General features: G+C 41.1%; 1 protein-coding gene across 1 annotated transcript in view; it reads left to right on the forward strand.

Moving 5' to 3' along the window:
- Positions 1–21246, forward strand: part of arhgap35a (Rho GTPase activating protein 35a) — a 237210-nt gene that overhangs the window by 108207 nt on the left and 107757 nt on the right. Inside the window, exon 2 of the mRNA XM_039768047.1 lies at positions 4651–4775. The gene's annotated coding sequence lies outside the window, so the exon portion shown is untranslated. The remainder of the gene's footprint in view (positions 1–4650; positions 4776–21246) is intronic.

The following is a 21246-nucleotide window of genomic DNA, read 5'->3' on the forward strand; positions in this document are numbered from 1 at the left end:
TGTAGATTGTTAGTTATGTGCAAGTGTTGTGCAAGACGAGCTAAATTTTTTAATTTTGACTTGATAAAACGAGCGATGTCTTGCAATACAGGTAGTATGCTGAGCATCATGTGATCATAACTGAGCTGATGTTTCTTCTCTCTCTCGCTCGCGCACGCGTCTCTCTCTTTCTCTCTCCTCTCGAGGGCAATCGTCTCCTATTCTCCATCTGCATGTCCGCGATATTTTTGGATGCGCTTATATGGTGAACTGCTACAGCGAAACAATATAATCACAAGCGCACAAACGCGTAGATCCTCACGCTATGGGAGAACAAGGAACACTGAGTGAGCTGACGGGCTGGCAGAGTCAGCTTGGGTGAATCCCCGAGTCGAGGTGGATCGGGAAACGCGTCACGCATAACCACAGCCTGGCTCGTGGCTCCTTACGCGAGCCAATGCTTGTATTTAGATCCGAATTTTTCGCTCATACTTTCCTCTTATCTTGAATTTCTCGTATACAGAGATGATCGTATCTCGAGGTTCCACTGTATTTATTTATTTTTTTTGCTTGGACAAGGTGGTACCTGTACGTGGCTTGCTGTCTATTACTCTCAGCTCTGCTTGCATTTGTATTCCTTTTTGTTGCTCATTGTAAATGGATCCAGTTCTTTGCTTTGTTGTGATCACACAGCACTCTTTGATATTTAAATTGCTGCTGAAGATCTGATGGGTTATGACCTAAGTGAACAATAAGCGTCTATCTCACCCTTTCTATTAGAAATATCTACTTACCTCTGGTGCGCTCCGGTTTGTCCACCATGGAGAGGACACTGGATGCCAAGAAAGTGCAGTAGTTTTTTTGGTGAGAAGTGGATTTCATCTGGTTTTGTTTTCTGGGATGGATGCGTTTCAGACAGGTGTGAATCAGACACACAACAACCAACAGCCTTGTTGTTTCCTGGCGGTCACTGAGGCCTGCATATTCCAAGTTTATGGAACAGTTTTACACTGACTTTGAGATCAGCAGAATCTGTTGAACTGTTCGGGTAGTAAGTTGGGGTGCATTTTGTTCGGACTGGCATTTGGGTAGAGCTGTCATTGGTGAGTGTTTTTGTATTGTCATTGCTCCGTATTTAATTTTAATAATTAATTTTATTCTGTTTTATTGTTTAGCGCTTTGTGACTTTTGCCTGTGATAGGCTCTTTATAAATAAACTAGCCGACTCCCATGGTAGAATATGACAGTGTAAGAATAGGAATGGAAAACGGTGAGAAAGGAATTCTTGAAAGACGTAGTTGTGATTAGGTGTTTTGCTGGAGACGACAGATAATGAGTTGAAAGAATCTCGGAAAAAGCTTGAATTTCAGCTTCACCACCATAAACTGCAGATGTTGCCATGTATTGATAGTACTCCTGACTTGTGATAACTCGACTTGCGTTGGAAAGAAAAACAGGAAGAACATCTCCAAATCTGTCCCAATGTGATGCAACGAAGTCTACTGCCCTATGTCGTAGTGAGAGTGCATTGCCTTCGTTAACCGTTTGTGTCAAGAAATTACCCACTGATAGGAACAGGCAGATGCCGGAATACAGATGAAATTGTACAAAAACCCGTCGACAGAAAAGATGCTGTCCATTTTATAACAAAGGCTTAGGAAACATCCGTCGCAGTATAACGAAAATAGCAAGGAACGAAACCAATGCCAATGGTCGAGAGAGTACCTTCCTGTAGCAGGCTACGGAAAAGACTCCTAGGCGCAGACATGGCTGAAGTGAAAGGTCTTGAGGTCAGGCTAGATATCGGGTGGTGACGTGACACCAATGGGGTCATGAGAGAGGAGCAGGGAACCCGTTAGTACGAAGGAGGAATAGGACTCGAGAAAAGCGGCGTGGGGGTGTATGGGAGGCCGCAGGCAGCATGGGGAAGGATTTGGAAGAGGACGAATAGGAATCGAGAAATGCCGTGTGGGCGGGACCGGGTTTGAAGAGGAAGCTGGATGAATCAGAAGAGAAATATATACCTGTATAAGAGATTTAATTTATTTTGTATTAACATGTATTTTTCACTTGCTAATTATTGTGCACTACACTATTGGGTATACAGTGATCCCTCGCTATTTTGCGGCTTCACTCCATCACGGATTTTAAATGTAAGCATATCTAAATATATATCGTGGATTTTTTGCTGGTTCGTGGATTTCTGTGGACTATGGGGCTTTTAATTTATGGTACATGCTTCCTCAGTTGGTTTGCCCAGTTAATTTCATACAAGGGACGCTATTGGCAGATGGCTGAGAAGCTACCCAATCAGAGCACGCATTACATATTAAATAAAACTCCTCAATGATATACGATATGCTTCCCATGCTGTGCTTCACATACTTTTCTCTGTCTCTCTCCCTCTCTCTGACATTCTCTGCTCCTGACAGAGGGGCTGTGAGCAGAGGGGCTGTTCGCACACTGGCCTCGAGGATACGGATGCTCCTTTAAAATATGCTGAAAGCCTACCCTCACATTGCTCCCTTTGCGGCTGCTTTGTCGGGCGGTGCTTCGCATACTTAAAAGCCCGAAATAGCCCTATTGATTTTTTTTTTCTCTCTCTCTGTCTCTCTCTCTCTGACATTCTCTACTCCTGAAACGCACTCCTTTGAAGAGGAAGATATGTTTGCATTCTTTTAATTGTGAGACAGAACTGTCATCTCTGTCATGTCATGGAGCATAATTTAAACTTTTGACTAAAGGGTGTTATTTCATGTATAGAGGGCTCTAATAATGTTAAGAAACGTATTTAGAAGGTCATAAACAGGTTTTCTATGCTCTAACTGCGAAAATATTTGATTTACAAATAAAGAATCCTACTTCACGGAAATTCATTTATCACGGTAGAGTCTGGAACGGATTAACCGCGATAAACGAGGGTTTACTGTACCTTCAGAAATGGTATGTTTAAGAAGATTAAACTGTGCATGAAAGCCATTGAGCAACAACAAACATCTTTGTACTCAGTTTTTAACTTTGTTGTACAGTGCTGCTGAACAGTGTGAATTTGATGTTGTCTGCTAACATGTTACTGCATTCTGTTATCACTGTTACTTTTAAAAATAACTTCTTATTTCAAAACTATTTAATAAACAAAAATGTAATAACTGACTCATAGATGAAGCAAATAAAAACATGAAATACCAGTTAACTTAGTCCTTGAATGCACCTGACTGCTATGCCATGCATACTGTATATTGTCTTAATAACTGCTTAACTGGCTTCCCTTTTAGATATAGAATTGAGTTTGAAGGATATGTTTGTCATTTTTTCAAATAAGTTATTACTTCACAAACATAGTATAGTAGCTACTATATACCATATAGTAGCATATATATATATATGCTATACACACATATATATATATAATATGCCATGTGAAATTGGCCCCAAGGTTTTCTATAAATTTTTAAAAATATCTTGCCCACACTGGCGCTTTGCAATGACCGCAATGGGGCATGAAGCACAATTGGAAAATAAAAGTCTAGAAACTTGCCAAATACGTCCTCTGAGTTTCTGTCAAAGAAGACTTGTCTTCTATGTTTCTGACACATGTTTGTAATGATAAAAGTGATCTTGAAATAGTCATTTTATTGCATATTCCTCATACTATTTGTTTTCTATTCACTTGTGTGAGTTCTCACATAAATGCGGAAGTAAATCAAAACAATACCAGCCACGTGGCATGAACACTTTACTGTGATTTGGTCTTTCGAGAGGTAACCATGCCACGTTGGTCGCTGGGTGAAAGTTTAGTTCAGAAGATGACAAGTGCTGATGTAGCACATACCACTGATTTTCTTTTAAAATAGCTAAATCTCATAATATTGGTTTTATTTTTTTCATCAAAGTGGCATGTGTAAGCTCTTTTAAGCGGTGTGCGTAATTGCAAGATGCGGATACTCAAACTATCTTGGCATGAAAAAGTGGATGTATTCACTAAGTTTTAAGGTCTTTATTTTCTGGTGTTGCTTCGTACCCCTTTAAATCCAATGTAAACTGCCAGTGCAGTCAAGATATTGTAAAAAATGTGTTAAAAAATGCTGGACTCTGGAGCATAATTTTGTGTAACAAATGCATATATATCCCATGTTAGTGAAGAAAAAACTTTGACTGGAAAAATACCAAACTTCTCCTTTAAGGTGCTTATGTGTTTAAAGCCTGAATGACCTGGCCCCTTGCTATATTTTAGATCTTAATTTTAAGTACCACACCTCACCTCAGATCTTCTTCCCAATCTCTTTTGTGGGTGCCACACCCTCACCGTGGACAAAGTAAGATCAAGCTTTTTCATTGGCTGCCCCAGAACTTGGGAGTGCACCACCTCTGGAGGTCAGGACTGCTCCTTCTGTTCTGACCTTTAAATCCTGACTTCTTATTTTTGGGGATGTAGTGTAATGTGTTTGCTTGTGGTGTCTGTTGTGGGGTTTGGGATATCTTTTGGTTTGGTTTTGGAGGATTAGTCTACTTTTTATGCGTTGTAGTGTTTTAGTGTTATTTATTGTTTATATGAAATTTTAAAATTGTGCCTTTACTTTGTACAGCAGTTTGGTCAGCCGTTGATTGTTTTAAATGTACTTTATGAATGACTGTGGAATTTGCTTATTTATTTTTTGCTTTTTGTTGCAGGCGCTTATGTCTTGAGGTGCTCGGCCTGTGTGCACTCCATGTGGTGATCGTTCAATTTTGGATTCACAGGTGTGGACGTGTATAACACCTTGCAAGTTTATTAAGTCCATCTCAGTGCATGAAAGGTATGCATCTGCCGCCGTTGGGACCATCAAGTAACTAGAGCTTCTTTTTACAGTGCCTTCAGAAATTATTCAGACCCCTTCACTTTTTTCACATTTTGTTAAGTTGCAGAATCATTTGAATTCATTTTTCCCCACATCAAGCAACACTCATTACTCCAAAATGACAAAGAAAAAAAAATTGGATTTTAGAAATTTTTGAAAATTTATTATAAAGAAAAGACTGAAATATCCCATTGACACAAGTATTAAGACCCTTTTTCTATGACCACTGAATCAGCAAGCTGATTAAGAAGTTAGACTTACTGTAATTATGGGACACACTCTTGGACCCCTAGAGGTAGTAGTGGAGGTGAGAATGAAGACAAATCTGTTCCAGTGAATTTCAGCAGGCTTCACTCCTTCTCCCCAAACAAATCTCACTACGTTCAACAATGGTGTGATCCCACAGTGGAGCGTCCATTTTTATTTGATCTTGGCTTCCACTAGACTAACAGCAGTGAGATGCTCTGTGCATGTTCAGACTACCTGTAAGCAATCATGAAAGTGCTGTATTGAATCAGCTTCTGTCTGTTTCAGTAATTTTCAAATTGACTTTACTTTTTGATTTACTCTTGTGGAATACATACATAAACAGAAGGGTCTGAATTCTTTCTGAATCCAATGTATGTGATACGGTTTTTGAATTTGTTCATTTAAAATCATTTCTGTGATAATTTAAACTTATAGATATATCGTTTCTCTTGTTTTGTATGTTGTAATTATAATTTTTTAGGTGAAATGGAACAGCCCAATGTTGAGAGAAAATTTTTGCCAGCCAATGTTTTATAAAAATAAAAACCCTTTGAGAGTTCAGTTTAAAAATGTCCAAAATACAAAAATGGAAGCTCCATTAATTTGGGTGAAAACCTGTCAGATTTTGGGCTGGTTATTTTTTTTCCATCATTCTTAGCCATTCGAGCCAGTGCATTGGGTTTTTGACTGGTTTAAACTCTTTTGGACTGCAAAAGCTTTATTTTTTGCTATTTCGCTACATGCTAGTATTTAGATGGAGAGCAAGAAATTTTACTTGTTCATTCATTCACTGATTCATGCAGCTATTTTGAATGTATATTTTTAACCTTCTTAGCATTATGTTTATCACAAGAGAAATGAGTCAAAAAAACTGAATACAGGTAGTCCCCAGGTTACGAACATCTGACCTACGACTTACGAACGAGGACGCAGCTGCGACGCATGCACCTCAGTAACTGCCGCCCTTGTCATCTTTGGCCTGGGGATGCTGTAAGCGGTGGCTGGAGGGGTGGCGATTTCACTGCTTGAGCAGCAAGTGGTGACCCGTGGTCGATAGTCACCGGGGCCACAGCTATCGCTCGTGTGCAGGATGATGGTTCGCTGCCCGCCCACTACGCCGCTGCCGCTACTGCTCCTGACTGGACGCAGGCTGTGTGGAGCGGAGGGGGGCATTTCACTGCCCGCTCAGCACACAGGGCTGGTAATGCTGGAAGTGGTAACCCGGTTGTGGCTGAATTGGTCAGCGGGGGTAGCATTGTAGTGTGCCTCGGATGGCTGCCTGTTGAATTGAGGTTGGGCGATTCACTACCCGCCTTTGGCCGCACCATGTTCGTTCTTGGTGGGTGGACGCTGCAGGCACTGTAGTGGAGGTAACTGTGAAGTGGGCTGGTGATGAAATCCCCCCCTTGCCGCCCCCAGTCATTCTCAATAGCAAGCCTGCTTGTACTGTTACGCACATAGCAGGAAGTTGTCTCTTGTCAGTACGTCAGACGTGTTGACGATGGGTGCCTTCCTGCTGTGATAGCGTGTACTGTATAGCGCTGTGCAGAAGAGCTCATCTTAACCTTTTGCCTTAACCTTTCAACAATGTCTCTGAAACACAAATCTGATGCAAGTGCTGGTGATACAGTAAAGAAGAGAAAAACCATCACAATTGAAAATAATGTAGAAATAATAAAAATGTCAGAGAGAGGTGAAACTCCATCATTCATTGGTAGAGCACTTGGTTACAGTCGGTCAACAATAGCATTTATTAAAATAATGTACCTGTTCCGACTTACATACAAATTCAACTTAAGTACAAACCTACTGTCCCTATCTCGTGCTTAACCCGGGGACTGCCTGTATTTTTCAACTGTAAAAAATGTTATCACGTGAACTAGAAACATGTCGTGAAAAAAAAATTAACTGCTTGCAAGCTGCTTAGGGTTAATAGCTGACAAAGCCATTTTGCTCTAACGGCAGGTTATTCATACAGGCGTCTGTCATAAGACAGGAAAATTTCCAGTTTCTTTAGAAATGCGTATATTTGACACAGGAAAGATGTCAGATAGACCCTAAAGAAGGAAAGGTCAAGTGAAAAAAATAAGAATAGATGGCCCATTAGCGTAATTAAATTAAATGATTAAGTAAATGATATTATGGTTTTTGTTATAAATAAGGGGAAGGAGGAGGAAGAAGAAATCATAAAAAGCCAATAGAAAAAAAAAAAATGTAATTTTGCTCTTCTGCCTTGTAACGTAGAATCCAGGTACTCATCTGTGACTGAAAAAAAAACTAACTGATTGAACTTGTCCTGTCTTCCTTGGAGGTTTTCTTCTACAAGGTACATGCCAAAAACGCCAACATACAGTATGGAAGGTCTGTCTGCTGTCCACTGCTGTATTGATGCAGATTTAGTACACGCCCTTCATAAGTTTTGCAGCAGTCACCAATGTACAGCATGATGCCACCACTGGGACACAGTACAAATGTGTTTATTTATTTGTGCACTTTTTAAAAATATTTTTTTTGCTGCTTGCACATGAGAGGGTAGAATATATCGGTGCCTGATCTGCACAATTGAGACCTTCCTTGTGTTATTGTGGGCTAGGCAATAGTGACTTCCACATTTCCCCCCAACACAAACATTGGCAGTTTCGGCATTGTGAACGGTGATTAGGGGGCTAGTTTGTTTCTTATCATTCTGATTAATCACAGTCATTTTGTCTTTTTGCAACATGACCGTATCGCCACCTTTACTAAATAAAACTGAACTTTCGCTGTGACAAAAGACAAGTCCTGGGGCAACTTTGTACTTGTGCTGCCATCCTAAACACCTGCTCATCTTTTAGTTAGTAGCAGTCAGTAGCTTACTTATATAGCAACCTTCACAGAATGCTGAGCAGCAAATACAGTACAAATACAATAGTTAAAACAAAAAATAAACAAAACCAATAAAAATACAGTGATCCCTCGCTATATCACGCTTCGACATTCGCGGCTTCACTCTATGGCGTTTTTTTTCTCATACACGCTTACGTCACTACGCATGTGCTTTCTGAGAACTTTTATCTGAGCCCTACGATGGCTCCTAAACGTGCTGCTTTTTCTAAGCCTTCTGACAATAAAACTAAGCGCCGGAGGAAGATGCTTACTATCCAGGAGAAGGTGAAACTCTTGGATATGATTAAAGATGGCAATACCCTACAAAAGCCTCCTCACGCATATGAAAAGACAGCGCCAGCAACTGCCTATCAAGATGTTCTTCAGCCGCACACCCAGACACCCACTGCCTACTCTTAGTACTCCTTCACTGAAGACAACAACACACCTGCTGAAGATACTGCACCACCTCTGAAGACTCTCCTACTGAGGTTGTGCCTTCATAGGTTAGTGTTTGTGTGCAATTAAATGTACAGTACAATAATCTACTATAGAAAAGCGTTTGGGATTGTCCTTCAATCCCGTGAGTGCAAAGCATAGCGGTATTCCGCTTATCACAGACTTACTACTTGCGGCTTGAGGTACGAAGTGACGCGATGTGAGCAGAGATCTGGTGCTCTCATCGCTCCCTTGCTTTTGTGCGCGATGCGCTGGAAAAATAGACAAAATTATGTCTCTGGAAATATTTAATGTTGATGGAGTACAAATGCCTCACCGCGTAGTAAATATCAGGGGAGATGGTGCTTGCTTATTCTCATCTATAGCTTATTTAGTGCATGAAACTCCGTCTTTAGCGGTACAGATTCGGGCTGACATTGTACGACTTTGGACAGGCACTTGAGGGGATAAAAAAAAACGTAGGTTTTCAGGAGATGTTATGAATGGGCACTTTGATGTTCTCATTCCCTACACTTACATGCCTGATGTACACATGGAGCGCACAAAAATTGAGGATAAAAGTCGGACGCCTTAAAAGGCGAGTGTGCCTAGTAATAATATGATATTTGTAACGTCTAATACGTCTTATTTTGTCTAATATATTGGGTAATACGAGTGTAATGGTGACTTAAGGATGTTATTTCATGTCTAGAGGGCTCTAATAATGTTAAAAAACGTATTTAGAAGGTCGTAAACAGGTTTTCTATACTCTAACTGTGAAAATATTCGATTTATAAATAAAGAATCCTACTTCGTGAAAATTCATTTTTCACGGTAGAGTCTGGAACGGATTAACCGTGATAAACGAGGGTTCACTGTAATAAAAAAACAAACAGGACTTGCGTAGCACTGATTAAAAGCCCATTTAAAAAGAAATGTTTTCAGATGGTTTTTAAAAGAATCAGCTGCACACACCATAAGGCAGGCTATTCCATAGTCTTGATGCCACAGACTGAAAGGCACAATCCCCACGGGTTTTTAGCCGAGTGCGTGGGACATCGAGAAGGCCCTGTTGCCCTGATCTAAGAGTTCGACTAGCTGTATAGGGTTGGAGCAGGCTGGTTAGGTACTCAGGAGCTTGTCTATGCAAAGCGCTGAAAGTACCAAAACTTTAGAATGATTTCTATAAAACACTGGAAGCCAGTGCAGTGTGTGCAGAATGAGAGTGATATGATCACCCCGGCTAGCGTGAGTTAGTTCCCAGGTAGCTGCATTTTGGACTAACTGCAGACGTGAGAGAGAGAGAACTTGCTCAAACCCCAATAGATAGCATAACAGTAATCAAGTCGCGAGGAAATAAAAGAATGAACAAGCATCACCAATTCTGACTTTGAAACAGCATTTCTTAGTTTAGAAAAATTTCTTAAATGAAAGAGACACAAGCGACTGACTGATCTTACATTTTCACCAACCGTCAGGGACTGGTCAAAAATAACCCCAAGGTTACGTAAACTTGACTTAATAATAGGAGAGACAGAAGATCATTTTAAATTAATCTCAGAATGAAGAACAGAAGGAGCAACAATTAGTACCTCGGTCTTTCCTGAATTCAACTGCAGGTAATTACCACTGAGCCAGTCGTTAACCTGAGACAGACAATCAAGCAATGTGACCAAAGTATTAACTTGGTTAGGTTTAAATGAAAAATAAAGCTGTAAATCATCTGCACAGAGATGATACATGATACCATGGCAGTCTGTGGAACAGGGTGTGGCTGGGTGTTTGAATAAGGGGCTCTATGATTGAGCACAGAACTCGATGATGAAGAAGTACAATCCCAACCGCTGTCATTCTCATGGCTTGCAGCATCCTGACAGATGAGACGGAGTTAGATCGGCAGGCTTCAGTGAGGTGCAGCTGTGCTTCTCAGAACCTGTCACGTGTGTTGCTCACATGTCTTCTCTCATGATCCTGAGTATCACAGCTCAAAAAAGATTGTGACATCGTTAAACAATAAAAAAAAGCCCAGTAAATATTGAAAGTACAGCATAGCTTGGATAGGGAAAGATTGCTTCAGAATTCCTTTTCTATCCAGGCCACATCCTCTGAGTACACACCATAAGAACCATCGTGTGTCTTATAAACAGGTGCCCAACACAGCTGTAAATATGTGCAATGGTCTATAAACTAATAATTTCTGTTATTTGCACAGTATCTGATGAGTGGGGTGTCTTAATAGGGTTTGTTTTGATGGCTAATGTTATTACGTATTAACATACACACATATTTCATTGCCTTTGTACAGTTATTTTTTGTTTGTTTTTGGTTAATTATGTACTATATCTTGAAATTTGTGTTCCCTTTTCTTTGTGGGGTGGAGCCCCAGGAGGCGGGGCCACCCTAATGTCACCATTCCTGAGCCCACCCTCTGTCAATTTAAGTGAGCTAAGAAGGCTCAAGAACTGGCAATCAATCATGTATTGTTGAAGTTTGTGAATATCCATTTTACCCTTTGGATTTATTGGTGTTCTTATTATTTTTGGCTTTACATTAAGGATTCTGATTTCTGTATTTTGTTTTTGTACTATGTTTGCTTAGGATTGCCTTTTAGGCAATTCCTTGGCGCCTCTGTTTGCTCTTTTTGTTTTGCGTTTACTTCTTTTTGCAACTAGTTTCTTAATGTCATATGATTTGACATGTTTAAACAAGCTGAGGGTTTATCTTCATAAAGCAAGGTGAGTCTGTTATAGTGCCTTTCATTGTGGGCACTATGAAAGCCGGTGACCAGGCTGGGATTGGAATTGGTGTCCTTGGAGCATGAGGCAGGCAGTAGTGTCTGTTACTGTGTCACTCTGTTGATTGTTTGTCCCTTCTGCTACTTTATGTACATTTTATATTAATCATTTTCCCTCTTAATCTCATTTTGCTTAAACTGAAAAGGTTCAGATCCTTCAATCTTTCCTCATAACTCAGACCTCTTAGTCCTGAATCAGCCTGATTGTTTTAGAAAGTGGGCTCATGGTGGAAAATTCAGGTACATTAGGGAATTTGAAGTGGATGAATTGGTAATGTTTCTACAAAGAGTTAGTTATCATATTTTGTTTGGTGAATATTTTTGTAACTGGTATTTCTGAACATAAATCACTATGATATGATGTAATTTCTTATGGCAATAGAGAGTATAAAAATGCTTTTTTTTTTTAATCGCATTTTATAGTATCGTGTAGTTAGAAATGGAGGTTTCTGATAGCTCAGTAACTTTTATATACAGCAGATTCAAATTTAAGTGGTATAAAAATGGCATTGCCTGATGCCATTGTCAGATATGGATGGTTAGTGACTCTAAGTGTAGCTCAGATTTCTTAAGTATAACTTTTTTGAAAAAAGTACCTGACGGAGGGCCAACATATCAAGTTAACATGGTTTTCTGCCTCAAACCATTATGGACAGGAGGTCATTGAGATGCTTCTTCTGGTAAAACATTTTAAACCATTAGAATATGTAGATAATGCAGCCATGAGGTGGTTGTTAGTGCGTTGTCAACACCAAGGACTTGTTAATTCACTGTATATGTAATGAGTTACCGAGCCATAGCTAGGGAGTGCTTTTCTCCTTCCTTTATTTCTAGACAAGTCACTTGCATTTTTTTTTCTTTCTTAAATTCATGAAGATCAATTAACTTACCAGGTACAACTTCAAGCAGCATGTTGCACCTGTAGGCTCTTCCCCAATGCAATTTAAAAAGTCAAGTCAAGTTGGAGAGCATGCACTGGTACAGTGTGTTTCAGGACCCACCACACGATGAAACAGCTCGGGGTCGCAGTTGGCAACCTCCCCAGGCAGTTCCACCCTCCGGAAATGACCATCTATCTTCCATAGCCAAGTGTTACGTGGGCGACCCCTTGGCCTGGTCCAGCCACTTAGGATCCTCATTGTTGGGGATCTACGAGCTGTATCACCCCTCGGGGAAATGCGCCACATTGCCGTAACTGATGCTCCCTCACAGTGCAGGTAATGTGCCTCATTCAGGACTCCATGAGCAACACAAAGTCGAACCAACAGTAACCAAGCATTTTCCGGAGAGACACAGTACCAAAGGAGTGCAGTCTTCGTCTTAGGTCACTGGATAGCGTCCATGTCTCGCAACCATATAGCAAGACAGGAAGCACCAGGACTCTAAAGTCTTGGGCTTTTGTCCACACACCCCTTTCCAGCAACCTCAGGACTGGCTGGACTGGTCTGTGCCACCATCACCTACTCAAAGCATCATGATGCTCCAACATTGATGGACTAAAAGCCAGAAGTGTACATGACCATCATCATCATCAAGAACCCTAAATACAAAGAGGACTGTTTTACTTATGTTAGGTAGAATGCCCAGAGGGGACTGGGTGGTCTCATGGTCTGGAATCCCTGCAGATTTTATAATTTTTTCCAGTCGTCTGGAGTTTTTTTTTTTTGTTTTTTCTGGCCATCGGACCTTACTCTTATTCTATGTTAATTAATGTTGACCTATTTCATTTTCTTACTGTGTCTTTTATTTTTCTAATCTTCATTATGTAAAGCACTTTGAGCTACATTTTTTGTGTATGAAAATATGCTATAGAAATAAATGTTGTTGTCTTGGAGCACAGAGGAACTATATAAGAAAGGGGAGAGCAGACTCTTCCTCCTTAGTCGACTGTGTTTCTTTAATGTGTACTGTGACATCCTTCACATCTTCTACAGGTCTGTGATGGCCAGTGTGATTTTTCTATGCTGTGGTGTGCTGGTCTGGTAGCATCACTTCTGGAGAGGCCCACCAAATCAACAAGCTAATTAAAAGGGCAGGCTCAGTTCTGGGACACCCCGTGAACCCTCTGAGGTAGTAAGGGAGGAGAGAATGAAAACACTTTGAAGTATGCTGCATAACCGCTCTGTGACACACTAACACCAAGGATTTTCAGCCAGCAAATTATTCAGCAGAAATGTGTCAAGAAACACGACCAGGGCTTCTTTATACAAAGAGCAGTATACCTGTATAGTGCCTCAGATTGGGACAGCCAAGTCAGAGGTATTTATTAGTCATTCTGGTGTGTGGTCAGACCAAAGTATGTGTGTGTTTGTTTGTTTGTTTTACTTATCTGGCTATTTATATATTTATTTATTTGAAGAGTCTCTGTAGAAAGTACCATTTATCTAACTTACCAAGTATGACTTCAAGCTGTACGCTCCACCCCAGTGCTATTTAACTCTTTGAAGGCTGAATATTTTCCCCCCCCAAAAAAATAGTGTTCTGAAAAGCACACAAAGCAATGGTTTCACACAGAAATCAACATAAAATGTCTCTTGCTCCAAGTTGTGGCCACCAGTTCATCTGAAATGCCTGGCAGGCTGCTTCTCAGGCTGTCTTCATGTGGCAGCGTCAATCACGATCACAGTACATTACAATCTGGTTTGTACCTCTTGTCATGGTAAGTGGCAGTCCTCCCAGGCGAATGTTGACGCAGGAGCGTCAACTACATGAACCTGTTCAGCACCATTCAGCTGATGCTGGTACCTCACATTCATGTTTGATCACTGGTATCAAAGTCAGAGTCCAATTCAAAGATAAAATGCAAAACATCACCAACAGATTTTGCTTTACGCATTTGCTTCGGTCACTCACCAGATGTCGATGCCATTTTTACCGTTGTGTGCTCCTCGCTACTCATGCAGGCGCAGGGAGTCTTGGTCAAACCAATAAAGCTTATCTTTCCTTCCAGCAAAGAGAGTCCAAATAAAACATAACAGCGGGTTTTGTCACCGTTTACGTCAGTTACAACTGTCAACTCCTCCTTTGAACAAAAGTCGGCATCTGCCCTGAAAGAGTTAAAAACAAATAATTAAATTTGTAAAAAGCATTTGTAAACTCTACTGAAAGATGAGTTATATGAAAATCTTTAGAAACAAGCATAGTGAAATGCCCATCTATTAAAATGAGCTTAATGGTAATTCCATCTGTTTTAAGTTTGTCATGCATTTTCAAGCCCCACTGTTCAGTGGGTATGCCTTACATCCCTCCTTTTTTTTGTTTCCTGTTCACTTTCTTTATCATAAATTCCACCCCAGCTATAGATGTGGGATGAAGTGACGCATAAATGTACGCCATATGGTTTACTATTGCGACGGCCACTTTCCTTTGTTCATCGGATATTCCTGCCCTGTTTTAAACGCCAGACAGCATTTCGCCCATTCAGGTCCACGGACACCAGAAGGTCCGGATGTCTTATCGTTTTAATTATTTATAGAGATAGTAATTTGTATGTTTACTGTATAGCAACACAGTCCCCTCTGAAGATATTGAAACAACAAGGCCAATTCAGTTGTTTTTACTCTACGCTGAAGACCCTCTGGTGAGATGAGAGTACAGAATTTCAGCTTTTATTTCTGGGTACTGACATCTAGATGTGCTAAACAATTTCTGTAGAAAATTGCACCTTTTGCAGCAGACCACCTTATTTTTTAGGCAAGTATAGGGCCAGAGTCTTAAAATAAATCACACTTAATATTCCTTGCTTACAGTGACTGTGTCAAGCCTGAGACTCGTCGACATCACCAGCTGGTTGGTTTCTTCTTTTGCTCTGCTTTTCCAGGCTTCCAGAACCTCTTTTAGTTATTGTTTGTTTGTTTTTTTTTTCCTTACAGTCTTCTCTTCATATTTAGTTAGGTAAAGGTTGGGTCATAGACTTGACCTATCTAAAACTTTCCACTTTCTCCCCCTTGATGAAATCCTTTAAGTTGTTTGGCACCATTGTCTTGCTGCAAGATTAAGTTCCTCCTGATTAGTTAGGATGCGTTTCTCTGTAAATTGTCAGACTTCTAAAATCTTTCTTCTGCTACCATCATGAGTAACATCATCAATAAAGATTAATGATCCATGCAAGTCCAATCCATGACGCTACCTCCATAGTGCTTGACAGATGAGATTGTATGTTTGGGATCATGTGCAGATCGTCTTCATTCATCATTTTTGGTAGAGGTTAGTCTTGGCCTTATCAGTCCATGTAACTTTGTACTAGAGCTTTTGAAGCTGATCACTGTACTGTTTTCTTGAAATTTCTAATCTGGCTTTCCGACTGCTACTACGGATGAGTGGTTTGCATCTTGTGGTATGGCTTCAATGTCTTCAAATGGTGGATTGTGATAAGAACTTTAGAACATCCTAGATGAGAACAGGCCGTTCAGCTCACCAACGCTTACCAGTCCTAGTTCTTCTAGCATTGAAGGTCCCTAAAGACCTATATGTCTAACACACTACTTGGCAACTTATTTCATGTGTCTGCTGCTCTCTGTGTAAAGATATATTTCCTAATGTGTTACCTTCACGTGTACCCCATGGAGGTTGTTGGTGATGTCTCTGACTGGGCTTCTCCTCACAGCTCTCCTTAAGTTTCAGTCCTTGGTTGCTGTTGTCTTCCATGGCTGAAGTGTTTAATGTTTTCTGTTCAGTCTGCCACTGGTTTCTTTCTTTTTCAGAACATTCCAAATTGTTGTGTTGGTTATGCCCAATGTTTGTGCAGTGCCTCAGAGTGATCTTTCCTCTTTTCTTAGCTTCACAATGGCTTGTTTTTCTCTCATAGACTGGTCTCTTGTCTTCATGTTGGTTTATACTTTTTACCCACAAATGCAGTTTTCACAGGTCCAAGAGCTCACATTCAGAGCTAAGTAATGTTGAAACGATCAATCTAACAGGACATACCTTGGCAGCAAGAAACACGTCAGCCACATGGCCCTTAACTAAAAATTGGTGTCTTCTGTGTTGTTTACCACATCGAGGTGTCAATATTATGGAGTTCTGAACTCTTGTCTCATATTGAGCTTTTGATCTCAAACCCAAATGTCTTCAGTGTATAATAAAAAACACATGAATTGGACTTGCTGTTGCTGTACTTCTGGAGCAACTGTATATTGCTAGATCTGTATATTGCTAGATCTTCATTTTGTGTGATTGCTATATAATTACTTGTCTGACATTTTGTCGTCTGTGGTGCTGGTAGTCCAGTATATTGTAAAACGCTGAGCCACTCCTTCATGTGGGTTAAATCATTGTCGGGCAACCGGTGCGCCGTGGAATTTTCTAGGGGCGCCGTGAAAACTTTTTAAAATATTTAAAATTGCTAGTGTTTTTGAACTTTTGGTTGATTAAAAAGATAATGTTTAAAAAAAAAAAAATTAAATGAATCAGATTGTTGCATAAACGAATGTATTTATTTTGAATGCAAGTTAAAATTTTCTGTTTACCATTCATCATAAAATATCAAAACCGGCGGTGTCAAAAACACATCTCGTGAGACTTAAAAAGTCTCGTCGTTAGAAGATCTCGCTCACTGTACAGATAGAAGAAGGTGGAGCAAATATAGAATGAGAAAATATGAACGCTACATTTCGGCTCTTGCCGACGAGAGAATATTGCTGTAGCTGCAGCTCTCACCACTTAATCGTCTGAGTATTACTATGGAAAAATTAACCTTATTTTTGCTCTGACACCGCTGATCAAGACAGTAAACTTTGTAAACTCAGTGACCTTTTCCAGTTCTTTGTCGTGAAAAACATTTTGTTGTGACGCAAGCATTCGATACTTCCTTGTAATTTAATTCTCAACGATTATCACTCGCTTTTTATTTACGGTAATTTTAGTTAAACTTTATCTAGAAAAATTCATACATAGTTTATTCTCGTCTCGACTTTACTTCTGAGCAGTCCCTCAGGTGCGCCGCAACTCAAAAAAGGTTGCCTTTCACTGGGTTAAATGAAGGTAATCCTGACAGCAAATGAAATAGAAGTTGGTTGGATTATTGGTACTCATTTCATTCATCCATTCTTCCAACACTCTTTCCAATGAGGAGGGTTTGGATCTCCTTTCATGGCCGTAACACCAGTTCATTTTTGGCTCCGTGTTCATGTTTGGCCAATTACAGATTAGATTAGATTAGTTAAAATTTATTGTTCCCAAAGGGAAATTCAGATACAGTAGCATAAACATAAACAAACAAGAAAATAGACTCACAGGAGAAATAATAGAGCCAATCAACAAATAAATATATAAATAAATAAACACTTACATAAATAAAGGTATAATATGAACTTTTAAGAGCACATTGGAAATAAACATTGAATTACCTGTGGGCAGAAAAGACCTCCAGAGGCGATGCTTAGCACACCATGGTGGAAGGAGCCTTTGGATAAAGGTGCTCCAAGAGAGCTCCTCTTGGAGGGGATGAAGGGGATGTTACATAATGGCATTCTAATTTTGAAACCATCCTCTTTTTCCACATCAGCTTCCAGGGTTCTGTGGTGACGCAGGCTTTCCTGATAAGTTTGTTCAGGCATTGTGCTTCTTTTGAGCTCAAGTTGCTTTCCTCAGTAGACTGCAGTGCACAGCACCACACTGGCCACTATGGACTAGTAGAACATTTCCAGCAGTTTGCTGCCTGCATCAAATGACCCGAGTCATCTTAGCAAGTCCAGTCTGCTCTGGCCCTTCATGTACAGCGCCGCTGTGTTGTTGGACCAGTCCAGTTTGTTGGTTATGTGTTCTTGTAGATGTGCACCACTGGCTGGTGACTGGTGTCAGAGGTTCCTTGGCACGATGGAAGTCCACCACTAGTTCTTTTGTCTTACGGATGTTGAGTTGCAGGTTGCTGTCCCTGCAGCACAAAATGACATCCTTCACGACTTTCCTGTACTTTAAATCGTCTCCATTAGTAATGGAGAATATGATGGATAATTCACCTGAAGATTTCTTTTGTTGGCAAGTGCTGATATGGTGCTGGAAGTCTGTTGAGTTTCAGGGAGACAGGACAGTTCCCCGAGATGTTCCAATATTACACACCACCAACCCCTTAGCCTTACAAACTGCTGACTATTGCTCAGGTAGTTCATGGACCAGAAGATTGTGGGAGCATCAAGATTCAAAGCCTTAAGCTTTTTCAGCAGTCAATGAGGCAGAATGTTGTTGAAGGCTCTGGAAAAATCAAAGAACATGATCCTGATTGCGGTGTCCAAGTGGAAATAGGCTTTGTGGAGCATGTAGATCAGAGCATTCTCCACACCTTTATGTGGTTGATAGGCAAATTGCAGAGAACTCCAATGTTTAAAGACCCACTGAAGCACAGGGAGAACAGGAGAACCCCCCCCCCATAGGAGGTGCTTCCACCTTTGACACATGCAAATCTGTTGAGAGTCTTAGGGTCATAAGCCATGCATAGCATGATCAAATCTGACAATCGGGTTGGAAGGTTGGTTTGCACCACAAGGGTCTGTCTCTTTTGAGACTGGTGCATTTGTGAATGGTTGTCGTGATCATGGGGCACGTGGCAAGTTGTTCTGTTTAATTAGACTGGCCGTTTTACTCCGGGGGTCGTTGTCTTAAGTGAGTGCATTTTTGAGTGTCAGGCAGTGGTCTAACATACCCCCACGGCTGTCCATCATCCTTGAATTGACACAAAAACACGCTGTTTTTTTTTTAAATCGTCTGCTTCTGTTACTTCCCTGATCTTCATTATGGTGCGGGCGTCATTGTTACACCATTAATCATTCCTGGCATGTCTGCAGCCTGGCTTTGGCATGTTCCAGATGGGAAGAAGCCGCAGGGATTTCTCTGGGTAGATGGATGAGAGGATCATCTTGAAAATGCACGCGGGGGGCGGGCTACGGGCTATGGGGGAAAAAAACCAGAGGCACATGACTCACCACGGATAGGACAATTTCACTTTTTTTCTGTGTGCTGGCTAATTTTTCAGAATCCTTTTCCTGCTGCTGCAGAGGCCTTGCAGGGTCGTGTTGAAACACGAAGTCCGTTATCAGTAGGAGGCTGTCAGCTTGGAGGCACAGCCTAATGCCCTCACATGCTGTTGGCGGTTGGGGGGGGGGTCATTCCAGAGGGCAGTGAAAGTGAAACTCTTACTTGAAACTGGAATGCAGTGTTGGAGGAGGTGCAATATGGCAGAGGCCACAGCCTGATTATTTGTGCTTATTAAAGGCCAGGTAGTTGCTCTGCATGTATGGCAGACATCACTAGGATTAGGCTGGGGATTCATGGAGTTGGCTCCACACAAGGCCAAAGGTTAAGTGTGTATAGCACCTTTCATTGTGTATTGGGTAGGTAGCATGGCGCAGCAGCAGAACAGCCTGACAGTGTTAATCTGCAGATAGAGAATAAAGGTGAAATATGTATTGCGTCATTCATAGTGTGTGCTAGGAGAGAGTACGGTAACAACTGAGAATGCAGGAGCTTTCAGTTGCGGATGATTTGAAGGAAAGATGTTTCTAAGTGCCCAAGGGTTCAGCCTTGTAAAGACCATGGAGTAAACCCAAACTGTCACAATAATTGTACCCAATTTGATACTTATGAACTTAAATCGCACATTGGCTCTTGATGAACAACATATTCAAGTGTAAAATCTTTACTGAGTAATGCTGTGTAATTTGTTGAGAACAAAATGATGCAACAATGGTTGGTGGAAACCAAAATCACCAACCAACTGAGGGCTGCATTCAACATCACACTGAAAATTCAATGTCAAAAATTAAAATCCCGGGCTGATCCGGTAGTGTATTTATGGACCCCATGTGCCTACATACACCCCCCTAACAATGACTGGGCATGCTCCTGATGAGACGGCGAATGGCTGTGCTGGGAGATCTCCTCTTAAACTTGGATCAGGGCATCAGTAATACTTGGTGGCGTCAGATGCACTGACATGTAACGTCCCAGAGGTTCTAATTTGGATTCATGTCTGGGGGACGTGCAGGCGAGTCAATGACATGAATGCCTTCGACATCCAGGAACTAACTACACACTCTGGCCGTATGATGCTTGGCATTGTTCTGCACCAGGAGGAACCTAGGACCCACTGTCCCAGTGTATGGTCTGACAGTGTGTGGTCAGATGGCCTGCGCCACCTCCACCTACTCAAAGCTTCATGATGCTCCAACAATGATGGACGGATTAAAAGGAAGAAGTCTACGTGACCATCATCATCATCAAGCCCTTCCGTGAGAATCCTAAATCCAAAGAGGACTGTTTCATTTATGTTAGGTAGAATGCCCAGAGGGGACTGGGCGGTATCATGGTCTGGAATCCCTACAGATTTTATTTTTCTCCAGCCGTCTGGAGTTTTTTTGTTTTTTCTGTCCCCCCTGGCCATTGAACCTTACTCTTATTCGATGTTAATGTTGATTTATTTTGTTTTATAATTATGTCTTTCATTTTTCTATTCTTTAATACTGTATGTAAAACACTTTGAGCTACTGTTTGTATGAAAATGTGCTATAGAAATAAATGTTGTTGTTTGTTGACAACGGCTCTGACGATTTAACCCTGGTACCTAACTGCAGTCAGGGTACTGTTTCCTAGCACACGGAGGTCTGTGTGACCTTCTAAGGGTATGCCTTCCCAGACTATCACTGACCCACCATCAAAACGCTCATGCTGAGTGATGTTGCAGGCTGCATAACATTTACCACAGCGTCTCCCGACTCTTTCACGTCTCTCACATGTGTTCAGCGTGAACCTGCGCTCATCTGTGAAGAGAACAGGGAGCCAATGGCGGAGCTGCTAATAGTGGTATTCTTGGCAAATGCCAATCAACCTGCAAGGTGACGGGCTGTGAGCACAGGTCCCACTATTGAATGTCAGGCCTTCATGCCACCTTCATGGAGTCTGTTTGTGACAGTTTGGTCAGAAACATCCACACCGGTAGCCAGCTGGGGGTCATTTTGTCGGACTTCTGACATTGCCCTTCCTGTTCATAGATACCAGTCCTGCTGTGGGGTTGATGCCCTTCTTTCTATGTCCCTGTTCAGCTATCCTCATGTAATGGTCTCCTGGTGTCTACTTCATGCTCTTGAAACT

Source organism: Polypterus senegalus, chromosome 11 (assembly GCF_016835505.1).
Source record: "Polypterus senegalus isolate Bchr_013 chromosome 11, ASM1683550v1, whole genome shotgun sequence".
NCBI classification, from domain to species: Eukaryota; Metazoa; Chordata; class Cladistia; order Polypteriformes; family Polypteridae; genus Polypterus; species Polypterus senegalus.